General features: G+C 41.0%; 1 pseudogene across 1 annotated transcript in view; it reads left to right on the top strand.

Moving 5' to 3' along the window:
• Positions 1–14296, top strand: part of LOC147663586 (mitochondrial amidoxime-reducing component 1-like) — a 322187-nt pseudogene that overhangs the window by 285999 nt on the left and 21892 nt on the right. The window lies entirely within an intron of this gene.

The following is a 14296-nucleotide window of genomic DNA, read 5'->3' as shown; positions in this document are numbered from 1 at the left end:
CTGTCAAGAAGTGTGGAGGGCAAGTGATATTTTGCATATTGTAATCATATTTTAATAAAGAAATAAAATCAAATGGCCTACAATATGTCAATAAAAACTTCACACAATAGTTAAATTGTAACTAAAGAAAGGTAATAAAGCACACAGAATGCTAGAAATAAATATCAAGTAAAACGAAGAAAAATATTGAAATTGAAAAATAAATCTGACCTCTAACCTGAAGTGTAAGTACAATCACCACCGTAAAAATACGCAGTATAATCAGTAAACAGCCAAAGATGTGCGTATCACCGAAGAGGAGAAATGCAATATCAGTCTGTAGCAGAAGAAGGTGTGTGTATCACAGAAAGATGACACGCAATGTCATGAAAATGCCGCTGTACTATAAAGGTTTGCGTGTCACCGAAGAAGTGACAAACAAATCACTTAAAATTTTGACGGTTTGCGTATCACCGAGAAATGATACGCAAAATCATGGAAATGCTGCTGAACCAATACTAAGGTGTGCGTGTCACTGAAGAAGTGACACACAGTAACGCTGAAGACTCAAACTGTGTGTATATTGAACTTCGTGGAAACCCAAGATGGCGGCACGTTGCGTGACCAGGCGTCTTGAGGGCAACACGTGATGTCGTGGATACTTGATGAAGAGCACTGATGGAACGTGGAGAGATCAAACTGCGCATGCAGGCGCTTGAGAGAATGGAAGGTTCCAACTGCACGTAGAGGCGCTCGAGAGGATGGAAAGTTCCAACTGCGTGTGAAGGCGCTCTAGAGGGCAGTTAGGCAAGTCTGGTCAAGAGTTAACAAGTTATATGACAAAATGAAAATTCTGACCTGTCGCCGTAACCGGAAAGAAGTCCAAGAGCGTCCATGGATGAATCACTGCAGCAAGTAAGTAGATCACTGATAATATTTCCTCATGAAGTAGAAAGGTGTCAGGGAGGCTGAAAAATTCGGAGATCCCGATCGTCGCCAATATGAAGTGTTCAATACATTGTAAATAACAGGAACCAAACGAGTAAGAAGTTTCTTGTAAGTTTTATTCTCCAGAATATTCAGCCTCACCCAACACGTCTTCCAGCATCGGAGGTCAGACAGCAACTGTCACATAAGGAACCTCCAAGCTAGAGTGTTAACATCACCATTCTAAGGACAATAGAATAGTAATAAGGAATACAACACAAAGGGTCATTTCCCAGTTTATCTAGTCTTTGGAGCTCCAAGGTCTGAGCTTTTTGTCTGTTCGTTGCACATAAGAGAGAGGTTTTGACGCTGACTTCCTCACTTTGAAAGAACAACGAGGTGACTCGCTGTTTTTTAGTTGTTAGTGCTCAATGTATTATGTAGAGGCACGGAATGGTGGTGTTACTAGCACTTCGATTCACTGCATGTATGAATGGAAGACATTTTTTATGCACGTTTTCTCTAGTACATTATTTGGGATGATATAACTTGGTGTTTTCTCTTTTCCATTTTTCTTTTCTTTACTGATTGTGACTCTTTTCATAGCGCAAAGACTTTGCACTTTGTCCAGCAGTGCTTGCATGGGATACTAATACTTTACGGGCACTGGTTGGGACTATTTCATATTTTTCAGTGCGGTGTTAGGATATAAGTGTGATATGCAAAAAACCTGAAATTAAGATGATAACAGCAGTTTCTTAATAGCATTTAATGTCCTGTATTCAAATTTACTTTGTTAATAGCCTTGAAAAAGTTGTCAATACGATGAAACATGTGTTGTATGTGCACTTCATACATTGACCTGCGTGTCAACAAACTTTGGTTGTCTGTGCTGTTCAACCATTGACCATTATCAACAAGTGTTAGATTTATATGTACGAAAAATTAAAATTGGATCTGTATTCTTGACAGATCGAAATCACTATAGTCCTCTGGATTGTTAGTAAGACACCCTAAAGCTTGACATGTAGTACCTCCCTCCTGTCAGTAGTTCCATTACCACAATTGTCTTTATCACCACCATTACTATTACTACCACAGTTAGACCTGCCAACCTTAGGGCGGTCTTCCCCCAAACATTTTTCCTTCACCCACCTATTTTTCTGAATTTGTTTTTGATGGCATTAGGATTCTGTGCACTTTACCACTGCTAGCCAGTGCTAAAGTTCTTGTGCTCACTCCCTAAAACATGATACAATTGGTTTACAACTGATTGGCATATTTAATTTAGTTATAAGTCCTTAGTAAAGTGTTATGCCATATAACCAGGACCTGTAAATTAAATGCTACCAGTGGGCTTGCAGCTCTTATTGTGCCACCCACTTAAGTAGCTTCTTAAAATGTGTCCCCGGCCTGCCATGGCAGCCTGTGTGCAGTTTTAATCTATCAATTCGACTTGGCAATAAAACTCCCTTTCCTAAATTAATTTATCACTACTGTGAGGCCTACCTCTCCCTTAGGATAACATTGGATTGCCTTATTAAATTTAATCAGTGCTAATTTTATAATTGGTAGCAAATTTATAATTGGTAGTAAGTTGACATTTGTGTTTAGTGTCTAATAAATTGTAATTTAAAATCATGTTTAATGGTAAAGTCGAATTTTAAGTCACAGTTCTGTAAACGCCACTTTTAGAAAGTTAGCCAAAAAAATAAGATACTTCACCTGACTCATTTAAATTTGTGACTTCATGCAATAATCAAGACAATATGTTCCATGATCAGGATGAATATTCAAAATTAATATAATTTGTTTCACAGTATTTTTGACCAACAATTTACAGAATTTGTGCACGTCAATGCACCATTGTTAATTTTAGTCAAGTTCAAATGTATTTCCACATAAACTCATAATGAGCACAAATCAATAGCGTGCTCAATTGTGCAGACCCAACATCAATACACATGTGAAATGTTATTAAAAACAACTAGCATAAGAAGAAATAATAATAATAAGAGAAGCTAATAATTGGAAAGCAATTTGTTCCAGTTCTATTCTTTTTCTAAAAACACAGTGTAATTAAAGTCCCTAGCCTATTGTCTTGTAGTCCGTACTTAGGGGCCCATTAGGAACGCGGACGGACTTGCGTCCGTCCGCGACCCCAGAGTAGGAGGGAACCTCCGCATGGCCTGCGGAGTTCCCTCTTGTGCAATTAGGATGTGACCGCCACCCTGGTAGTCACATCCTCTATTTTTACCATTGCGGCGGGTGCAGCTTCAAGCTGCACCCGTCGCAATGGTAAAAATGCATACATTGCATTTGTATGCAGAAAGCGGCAGGCACCGTGCGGTGCCTGCCGATTTCTGCATACAAATGCAGGGGGGTACCATAGGTACCCCCATGTGCACCCCTCACCCCCCTTCAATTAGGGGCCCCGCAACGGGCCACTGCAGTGAAGTTCCACATGCTATTCCACGGCGGAAGCCCCGCCGCGGAAAGCATGTTTTGAAACCCCTCCTAATATGGCTGGCGGTGTCTGAGAGACACCGCCCCCATATTAGAGCTTTTCTGCAGCGGTTGTAAGGCAACCGCGGCGGAAAGCAGCGGACTGAAACCAGGACCCACCAGCCATCCTAATGTGGCGGTGGGTCTTTGGTGGGTCCGCAGCGGATTTTCCGCATCCTCCGGGCCGGCGGTGGCTTCCGCCGGCCCAGAGGATGCGGAAAATCCGTTATCCGAATAAGCCCCTAAATCTTTTTTTTTTTAATCCACCAGGGGTTGTGATAGGTTCATCACTTTTAAGTGGTAATCAAGTCATTACACAAACTACTAATTTGGACAAAATAGAAAAGTTAAAACAATTGAAAAAGAAAAATATCAGAACACAATTGCATGCTAAGGTCTTATCGAACATCTTAAGAATAAAACCATTCCAGTAGGGCTTCAGGTTAATAACATACCGGTTATTTTCATCACAGATAAAACTTATCTAAATAAATTTGGAGGAGTAGGAACAAAATGTTCTATAGATTGGATGGTCTTATCAGTAGAAACCGCATTAAGACTGAATGAGGAAGAACTAAGAGGGATTGAAACATTAGAAAAAGAAATATTGGACGACTCCACAATTCCAGATTCTAAAAAACTATTGGAAGCAGTGGAAAAAACCCTCGCTGATTTTTCAGCACACATATCAACAAAGTAGGACGAGATATAAAGCGCTTTAAACTTGATGAAGTATACCCCTATTTGAAAGAAGATTTTTTTGTAAATAACAACCCTAGTGCTTTGAATTTGCAATACAGAGGGAGATCAAGAAATAAATGTATTACTTTCTCAGAGAGTTCCTCTGATTCAGACCAAGGGCCATCCGGTGGTTATTACCAATACCCACAATACCCCAGATCCTTTCCACCTTTTTTAAACAGAGGCAGATTTCGACCGAGGGGAGGAGGGTCGAGATGGAGAGGGTACAATCAACAGATAGGTTTCTTCCAACCCCCGGGTCAGTTCCAACAATCGGATCAATATCCGATACAAGAGAACGAACCATTCAGAACACGCAAGAAAACATACAGACGTTAGATAGGACAAGGGAAAGTAATGAATTGGATACGATACCTATTTATAATCTATCCAATTATACACCTACTGAAGCAGAAATCTCTATTCTATCGAAGGGATTGTCCTATGTTCCATCAGCCTTACAAAATCCGATTGAGACTAAAAAAGAAATATTGACTTTTCTGAGAAAGATTCGGCTAAAACCATTCTTTTTAGAAAGAGAATCGAATAAATCTAAAAACATTACTGGTTTAAAGAACAAGTCCAGTTTTGTCCCAGAAAGTATACTTCTTCCCCCTGAAATTCTAGTCTTTGAGGATGTGGTCCTCAGGGAACTAGATGAATTATAATATAAGAAAACTTATTACAACCCCAATTGTAATAAGGCTGAAAGGATAGCTCTCAAAATTCTTTCTAACAATCCGTCCCTGGTTATCAAACCAGCGGACAAGGGTGGAGGAATTGTCCTTTGGGATATTGATAAATATGACGAAGAGGTAAATAGACAACTAGCCAATGAAATACATTACAAAAAACTAGATGAAGACCCGACAAAAAGGTTAAAAGAAATAATTCTGGACATAACCAGGGAAGGTTTAGAACAAGGATGGTTATTTCAAAAATAATTTAATTATCTTAACGCAGAACAGAATAAAATACCCAATATATATGTTTTACCCAAAGTGCACAAGTCCACAACTGAGCCCCCTGGAAGGCCTATTGTGTCGGCCTGTGGCTCGATGTTAGAACCTGTGGCAAAATATATAGATTTTTTCCTTATTCCTTTAGTTAAAGAAACCCAATCATACATAAGAGACACCATGGACTTTATAACCAAAGTTGAAGAGCGACCTTTTAACAGTGACAACCAAATATTAGTGACATTCGATATCAAATCACTATATACGAATATCCCCCAAGATGAGGCTATAGCAGTGATGAGCTATGTACTAGATCAGAGAGAACACCTCATCAAGTGCCCACAGACTTCCTAGTGTCATTGGCTACGATATGTTTAAAAAACAACTTTTTCAAATTTAAAGGCCAGCTATATTTACAAATCTCTGGCGTGGCCACGGGATGCAGTTTTTCACCTGAAATTGCTAATTTAGTTATGGTAGAATTTGAAAAGAAGTGGTTATATAGCGACACCAATCCTTTTAAGAACGAGGTAAATATTTGATGTCGCTATATTGACGATATTTTAATGATTTGGCATGGAAATGAGACACTATTACAAGAATTCTATATTTGGTTGAATTCGAGAACGCAGGAACTAAACTTTACCATGTCCCATAATCAACAGAAACTGAACTTCCTCGATGTCAATATCCTCAGTGAGGACGGCCACCTAGAAGTTAGCTTATATACTAAAAGTACAGACCGCAATACATTACTACACTTCACAAGCTGTCACCCCCGTAACCTTAAAGAGAATTTGCCCTTTGGGCAATTTCTCCGTATAAGGAGGAATTGTAGCCAAAAAGAAGAATACTTCAAAAACGCAGAGGTCTTGAAGAACAAATTGGTAGCCAGAGGCTACCCTAAACGGTTAGTCAAGGTCGTCTTAAAAAGGGCTTGGTTTACTCCAAGAGAAGCTCTTTTGGTACCACAAATCAAAGAAAAGGATACTCCACTTACATGTGTACTTACGTATGACCCCAAAGCAAATAAAGTTAAAAAAGTTATTCAAAAGCATTGGAAAGTTATTGAACATCTAGGGATAAAAAAACCCTGTTTGCCTTTTAAAAAAGGTAAAAACATTAGACAAGCCTTGGTAAGAGCTACAAGAAAAGTAGAACCTCCACCTCAAGATTTATGAAGACTCCTGAATTTGCCCCCTATAACAGGACACTTTAGGTGTCAAAATTGCGTAGCGTGTAATGTAACAACAGACACCAAGGTATTTGAAATCAATGGATACAAACACCATCAAAAAAGTTTTTCCAATTGCAATACAAAAAATACTATATACTGTATCAAATGTCCATGCAATACATTTTACATCGGACAGCCAACTCAAGCTGTAAAGAAACGTATCCTCCAACACAAATCGAGGATCAAATGTAAAGTTCAGGGAGCACCTTTAGTGCACCATTATGAAAACTTTCAACATACAGAAAATGACATATTATGGACAGTCCTATATGTATTGGAAAAAACTAAACAGATAGAAATCAAGACTAAGCTAGACAGGTTGGAAGCAAGATTCATCGAGAAATACAAGACTGCTAGCATTGGTCTAAATGTTAGGGATAAAATCTGGGCTTTAATCTGAAAAATTAACCTTGCTAAAAAAGAGGTAGTTTCTGGTTTGGTGATGTAGTTCCTTTGAAGTAATTTTGGATGTTACCGTCACATTGAATTAATTTTCTGTTACCCCAGGGCAATGTATTGATATATTGTAGCAACAAGAATGTAAAGAATGGCAGTCTGGTCTTGTATATTTTATATATTTATATTCTATTTTATTTATTTACTCTTCCATTAATTTGGCACTTTTTATTTTATTTTTGTATTTCCTTCACAGGTTTCTCACAATACTAGAATGTACACTCTATTTATTACTCACGTTTTCTTTTGCCTTCCTTAAACGAGTCTCACGAACGTCCATAATGCAGTGAGCTAAAACGGGTGAGCTTGTTACATAAGGATTCCCTTTTTAGTGTTTACTAGAAAGTTAGTCCTTCATCATGCAGACGCGAAGTATAACAGTCCTCTCTAAGGGCCTCATTAGGATGGAGGATTTTCCGCATCCTCCGGAAGCCACCGCCGGCCCGGAGGATGCGGAAAATCCGCTGCGGACCCACCAAAGACCCACCGCCACATTAGGATGGCTGGTGGGTCCTGGTTTCCGTCTGCAGCTTTTCCGTCGCGGCTGGCTTACAACCGCGGCGGAAAAGCACTAATATGGTGACGGTGTCTCTCAGACACCGTCAGCCAGATTAGGATGTGCTCAGAAACATGCTTTTCCACAGCGGCTTTTCCGCCGTGGAAAAGCATGTGTAACTTCACTGCAGGGGCCCGTTGCGGGCCCCCTAAGTCAAGGTGGGGTGGGGGGTGCACATGGGGGGTACCTATGGTACCCCCCTGCATTTGTATGCAGTAAGCTGCAGGCACTGCGCGGTGCCTGCCACTTACTACATACAAATGAAATGCATGCATTTTTAACATTGCTGCGGGTGCAGCTTGAAGCCGCACCCGCCGCAATGTTAAAAATAGAGGATGTGACCACAGGGTGGTAGTGTCGACGCGTTTCGAACCTGGATGATGTAGGTTCTCTTCAGGACACTACCACCCTGTGGCAAGATTAAAGGGTGTCGCTAGGATGTAAATTATATTATTACTTTGGACCCTAGCACTGCAACCCCATAGAAATATTACACCACAGGCTCTTGTAGACAGGCAGGCCCATTTTTTCGATCTCAATCCCGCCTGTCTCATGGTTTTTCCAGTTCCAAGGACTGGTTTTCTTCCTTTGTTCATGCACTAATTTGTACACTGTATATAATTGCAATTCAATTGGAGCATTATATATTCTATTGTTTGTTGGTGTGTTTAACTTGCTTTGTTTGATTCACAGCTGAAAATCTGTAAATGTGTATCTCTGTAGATACTGTATATATGAACCTTTTGATCTGACAGTACTTCTGTTCGCGCCTGTTTTTTTAAAACATCCTTTGGAAATTATGTGAAAAAGAAAATAAATTTGTTTGGAATACAAATCCAGTGGTCACACGGTACATATTGACTGTGTGTCTTGAGAATTGTTTTGGGAATTATCCTGTCCAGCCATCTTGTTCTGTTTTTCCCTATTGTTGAGATCCGGGTTGGTCAGATGTAGGATCCGATACCTTCACTGTTTCATGGTTCCTGGCATTGTGGCGGTGAATGCTGGATGCGCCCGCCACTGTGGCGGGTGCATCCAAATGTCCCCCACGGGACCCCCGCCCTTATGGTGGGCGGCCCCTTTTTGCGTTGGGCCGTCTACCATCCTAATGTGCCCCTATGTCTCCTTCTTTGGGGTGGGGATTGATAACTGACATTACAGCCCATTTAAAATCATCTTAGTATGGATATGTGAAAGCAAATGATTGACAAGTGGAGCTGATGTAACTTTGTGCTGAATATGTGATTTATGTTGAGTTATGCTCTGTCCACTTCTTGGTTTGTCTTACCTACATGCAGTTTGCCACGAGGGGATAAGATTTCAGAAATGAAGATTTTTTGTTTGAACATTGGATGGGAATCCACTTAATGGAGTCTTAACAAGATTCTGAACCCTCAATAGTTTGGTTGCAGGTAGAGCACATGCCATATATGTAAGGAAGGTAAATTCCAGTGTTCTATTGGTGTGTTTTTTTTCTTTCGAAGTAGTCATTGGCAGGCATGCTCAAGCGAATTGCTTCCTAATACTACAGTTTTTCTTTAAAGCGAAAAAGGGACATTCCAGTTTACACTCCAGGCTCTGTAGGATGTGGAAATTCTGATGTATTACTCGCTTAAGCTGGTTGGTGCCTGGGCAAAAAGTCAATAAACAGAATAATCTATCCTCAGTTTTTCTTTCTTTTATCTCCAGGACTGTCTCTCAGAGGGTGAACCAAGCCCTCTTTAGTGAATTCTTCACAATTTATGTGGTAACCTTTATCACTCAGGTTTGGTGGAAATAATCTTCTTTATTTGAACAATTGCGTCTTATTCTTAAAAACTGACCATATGGTAAGTTGTCTTTTAGGCTTCATGGGTGGTAACTGTCATAGTGCAAAGTGCTATTTTTGGCTGTTGGCTTTCTTTACAGAGTGGTGGTCAGTCTGCTGTCATTGATTCTTCTATGAAGGATACTGAGCTAGTCTTTTTTTTCATATTGAATTATTGCCCGGTGTACAGTTATTCAGCCACTCAAAGAATTGGTCTAATTCGCATTCTCCTCTAGTTCCCATACAAAATGCATCGTCAATGTATCTAAGCCACTTGGCAGGGCTTTAAGTGGGATGAAAAAACTGGAGGGTCTCTCAAAGGGGCGTGGCAGATGTAATTAAGGGCATGGCTCAAAAACACTTAAGCTAAAAATCTGTGCTTAGCATAGTGTGATGCCTGACCTGTATTTTTCTGTTTCTGTCATTGCATCTAGATATATGATACAACAAGTATTATCATACCTACAACAAGCCAGGACTATTGGCTTTGTCAAAGGTTGTTAGTTGCATAAGATAAATAAGCAGCAACTATGGCTTGTATATAATATTGAAAAAGCTTCCACTTAAAGCCCTGGTGACAACACAACAATGTTGCTGCTGCTGAGTTTAAAAAAGAGAAGGGAAATCCAGAGAAAAAATGACTCTCTGTAAAGGATTTCATTTCTTCAAAAAAGCTCACCTGGCAAGACGTCATGCCGTAACTTCTCCACTAGGGAGAAGTAAGCAGTGTGAGCACGCACACATCCATGTTCCTGCTGTCACTGCAGTCTGGAGAGAAACAGACCGCTTGTGCCATGGCACAAAACAGAGCAGCGTTTCGAGGCCCTCTTTAAAAAGCTGCCAGTGCTTAGACCCGGTGAGACCCGGACCACTTAAACACTGCCACTTGGTCAATCTTTCACTGAAGCAATTGTTGTATATTTCATTTTTCTTCAAAATGAGCCATGAAAATGATCGCTATCTCCGGAGAAAAGGAACAACCATGGCTGTCCCTTTTATTTGAAGGAAAATGTCTTCATTGAATTAAAAAAAAAAAAATCTGTGCAATGCACTATTTTGTGATGAGATCCATAGGGATCCTATGTGGGCATTGTCTCTGTTCCAAATATATTTCAGTAGCATCCAACCCATCTTCTTGTTGTATATTAGTGTATAACAAGACAATGTCCAATGTAACCAACCATTGTATGTCAGAGTCAAATGCAAAATTCTCTACTTTTGTTATGAAATCAGTTGTGTCACATAAGTATGATCATACTTCGGTAATGAATGGACACTAGGCGATCTCCAAGTATTTTGAAGTGGGCTCCAGGAAATAAATGCACCCTGAAACTATTGGTCTTCCAGGTGGACTTTGTTCTGTCTTTATGTACTTTTTTAATTTGTTTTTTAAGAATCTTTTCATTAAACCAAAGTCAGCGTTACATTGTCATGATCATACATTGAGAATGAGTTCTCATTTATCTCTTCAGTCTGACGTGCATTTCTTAATATAACTCGATTGGCAGAAATCCTAAATCCCAGTCTGCCAGGTGCATAGGTGTCCTACTGCCCCCCAAACCCCCCGTAATCTTCCCACCTTTGCCATATTTTACCCCATTTCTTTGGGCAGCCTCGGCTTTCATAAATCGTTCGTTCTGCCGCACTGCACCAGTCCATATCTTTTTTCCACTGGGAGGCCAAAGGTGGTTGGGCCACCCCCCATCTCCTGGCTATATTCCTTTTTGCGACCATTGCCGCCACTTGCAGCCATAGTTTTGAGTATTTAGGCCATGTCAGTTCTCAAGTCACACATAATATATGCCACCTAGCATCTGTCGGGATCTGTTGTTGGAGCACTTCGGTGAGAATTCTTGCAATTTTAGTCCAGTATCTCTGTATGACCGGGCAATCCCATAAAATGTGAAAGAACGTCCATTTCTGGGTGCACCCTCTTTGGCATTCATCTGTTGGGATCCGACCCATTTGGTGCAACAGTGTACTAGTGTAATAGGATCTGTGTAGGATCCGCACCTGTATTAGTCGGAATCTAGCCCTGATTGCCACCTCTCTTGGACTCTGCACAGCTTCAGCCCAGTCATCAGCCTCTAATAGTCCTACATCTGACTCCCATGCCTCTCTCACCTTTGCTAATAAGTCTGAGGAATTGTTTACCATTTTCCTATATGTAGCAGAGAGTGCCTTTTCTGGTATAGGGTCCAGCATCAATCTTTCTTCTAGAGGGCTATATTTCGGAATCTGCTCCCCGTCTTTAATGTGTCTATGTAGGGCGTGTTTCAGTTCCATGTATTTATAATGTTCCGTAGGTGCTAAGTGGTAATCCTTTTGCAGTTCTGTGAATGTTAATACTGCCTGCCTCTTCCTCACATCCCCCAAACGCACGATGTCTATCAATTTCCACTTCGCAAATCCCTGCAAGCGACCAACCTTGCGGAGCAGCTCGCTAACCCATAAAGGTGTTTGTTCTGTCAATCGTCTCGTCCAACCCAGGAAGTGTGTTGCTTTGTGCCAGGCCATATGCACTAAGCGTGTGTGCCCCTCCTGTTTCTTCGGACCACATAACACTTTCAAGTATCCTTCCTCCCCCATTGCCCAGTGGTCAACCCTGTGTGCCAGTCATTCCGATCCGCAAAGACCCAATCGTTAATAATTGAGACGCCCAGTAATATTTTTGAATGTCTGGGACTGCTAACCCTCCTTCGTACACTCCTTAATGCAGTTTCGTAAGTGCTATCCGTGCACTCCCTCCATCCCACAATAGCTTTTTGAGTTCGCTATCTATGTCTTTGAAGAATTTATCGGGCACTGGGCAGGGCGTGTTTTCTAATATATATATCAACCGGGGCAGTGATATCATCTTGAAGAGTACTGCCTGCCCCATCAGGGAGATGGGCAGCTTCCTCCAGTACATTACATCACTCCTTAGGCGGTCCAATTGTGGCTTAAGGTTCCCATGTATAAAGGTGTTATCAGTTTTTTCAATTTCTATGCCTAAATACTTGAAACTGTTTCTGATCTTAAGGGTCTTTGTGTATATTTGGTATAAAATATATGACTGGAGTGTGAGGATTGTTGTTATTCAAATATGCAAACTCCTTTGGACCAATGATACCATCAACATCAAAAAACCTTCGTTTAGGATTCTAAGTAGGTCCGCTTTAATAGCATTAGTTGTATCTGATGGATTCTTTCTGTAGAATTCCTGGTCAAGTACCTGCCAATAATCTTCCGCTATATATTTGTCTTTTTTCCCAGATAACGAATGCCCCACCTTTATCAGTCAGTTTTATGACTATCATATTGTCATTTTTTTATTTGTTCAAGGCTTGGCATTGTGGTTAAGCCACATTGTTTTTGCAACATGTGTGTTTCTTATTGCAGAAAGGATTTTAAAATACTCTTTAATGGTAAAGTCAGATTTTAAGTCGCAATTTTGAAAATGCCACTTTTAGAAAGTTTGCATTTTTTTGCCCTAGCTATTTTGTGCCTGTAGTTTCTTCCTGGGTCACATAATTGGGTGCAGTTGACAGATGAACATTGTTTATTCCTCCCAGATAGCCACACAGTAGAGGGATTAGGTGTTTCTGGACAGGCTATCACACACAGATTGGGGGGAGCTGGGCACATCTCCACTTACACATTAATAGACCGTGCCCTGTATTCACACAAACTACTTCACACTATCTCATTGTTCATGCACACAAACTGGGGCCAGGGCAGGCATCTGCGGAAAGTCTCTCAGAGGAGTGCCTGTTGCTGTAGCCTCCTCTGTATTTCAGAAGACTGCGTTGCTGCACCTGGATGGACTTCTCTGCTGCCCGAAGCATTCTTAAACCTTAAGGGGCCTGCCCTGCTGCTTGATCCCTGTCCCACTGCTTGAACTCAGGACTACCACAGTGACTTCTAGGGCTAGTTGGCTGGCCTCTTGATCAGGGACAGAAAAGGCTCCAACCATCCTGAACTTGCACCTGTACCTAGCCTGATGGAGTCTTAACGCTTCAGGTGGTGCCCCTTCGGTCCTGGACCCTTGCAAGGGGTGACAAAGGTGCCCACATAGCCAAAATCCCAAACTTGGGACAACGTTTTTTGTCTAAAAACTGTTCTGAGAACCGAGAGGAGACTGGGACCAACTTGCTCGTCTATCTGACTTCACCAGAGTTCCTGCTATGTTCTTCTCTGCAGCAGTAGGCGTATCTGGCATCGTGGATCCCTCATCGGCTACAGCCTCCAGCCTCATCTCGCTGTAAATCTTCACCGCGAATTTGTCGAGCGGCTCCCCGTTGACAGCGCATTCTCTGTCTCAGAACATTTTTGTTGACATTTCTTCTAAGTCTGAAGGTAAGGGCAGACCAGGCCCAAGCCACTTCTTGTATCCGACTCAAGCTCCATGGTGGTCGCAATATTTTTCGACTTTGACCTGATTTTGTGCGACCAGATGTTAGCCATTCACGCTTAGAATTTTTAGGTGCTTGAATTTTTCCTTAAACTTTAGAAATTCATAACTCCGGTGCTAATTATTGGATTTTTGTCATTTGGTGTAAAATAATGTATTAAAATGTACTCTCTTTTTCTAAAATGCTGTGGGATTTTTATTTGTGTGTGTTTTCACTTTATTACTGTTTGTGTGCTGCATAACTGTGTTACACATTGCCTTTAAGCTAGACCTGCCTGCTTTGTGCCAAGCTTTCTGAGTATTAAGTACAGGTTAATTTAGTGACTTTAGTGGTTCAACCAGACCGGGAGTGTGGCGGTTGTTTGAGAATAGCTTACACCACACTCAACCAACAATCCAATTTAGCACAACCATCATAACCACACCAACATTAACACCATAGTTATCACCTCAACCATTATCACCACCATTACTGCCAGGACCATTAGCAAGTGTATCATTACCAACATAATTACCACCACCACAACAACTACTGCCCTAAACACCACTTTCTGGTGTCTTTGCGTGCATGTAAGAGCATTGTGTATTTTAGAGAAGTGTGTGTGTAAGAGAAAGAGAAAGGATGATGTGGGCATGTGTTTGTAAAACATTCTCTGTGTGCTATTAGTAACAAAACAAGCATTGGCAAAGTCAATTGACCTAGCTTTCCTGTGGTAAACTCATGGAAACAGAATTT

The sequence above is a fragment of the Lissotriton vulgaris genome, unplaced genomic scaffold (genome assembly GCF_964263255.1).
Source record: "Lissotriton vulgaris unplaced genomic scaffold, aLisVul1.2 SCAFFOLD_1174, whole genome shotgun sequence".
NCBI lineage: Eukaryota > Metazoa > Chordata > Amphibia > Caudata > Salamandridae > Lissotriton > Lissotriton vulgaris.
The sequence above is the reverse complement of the archived record's forward strand: the minus strand, read 5'-3'. Positions and strand labels throughout refer to the sequence as shown.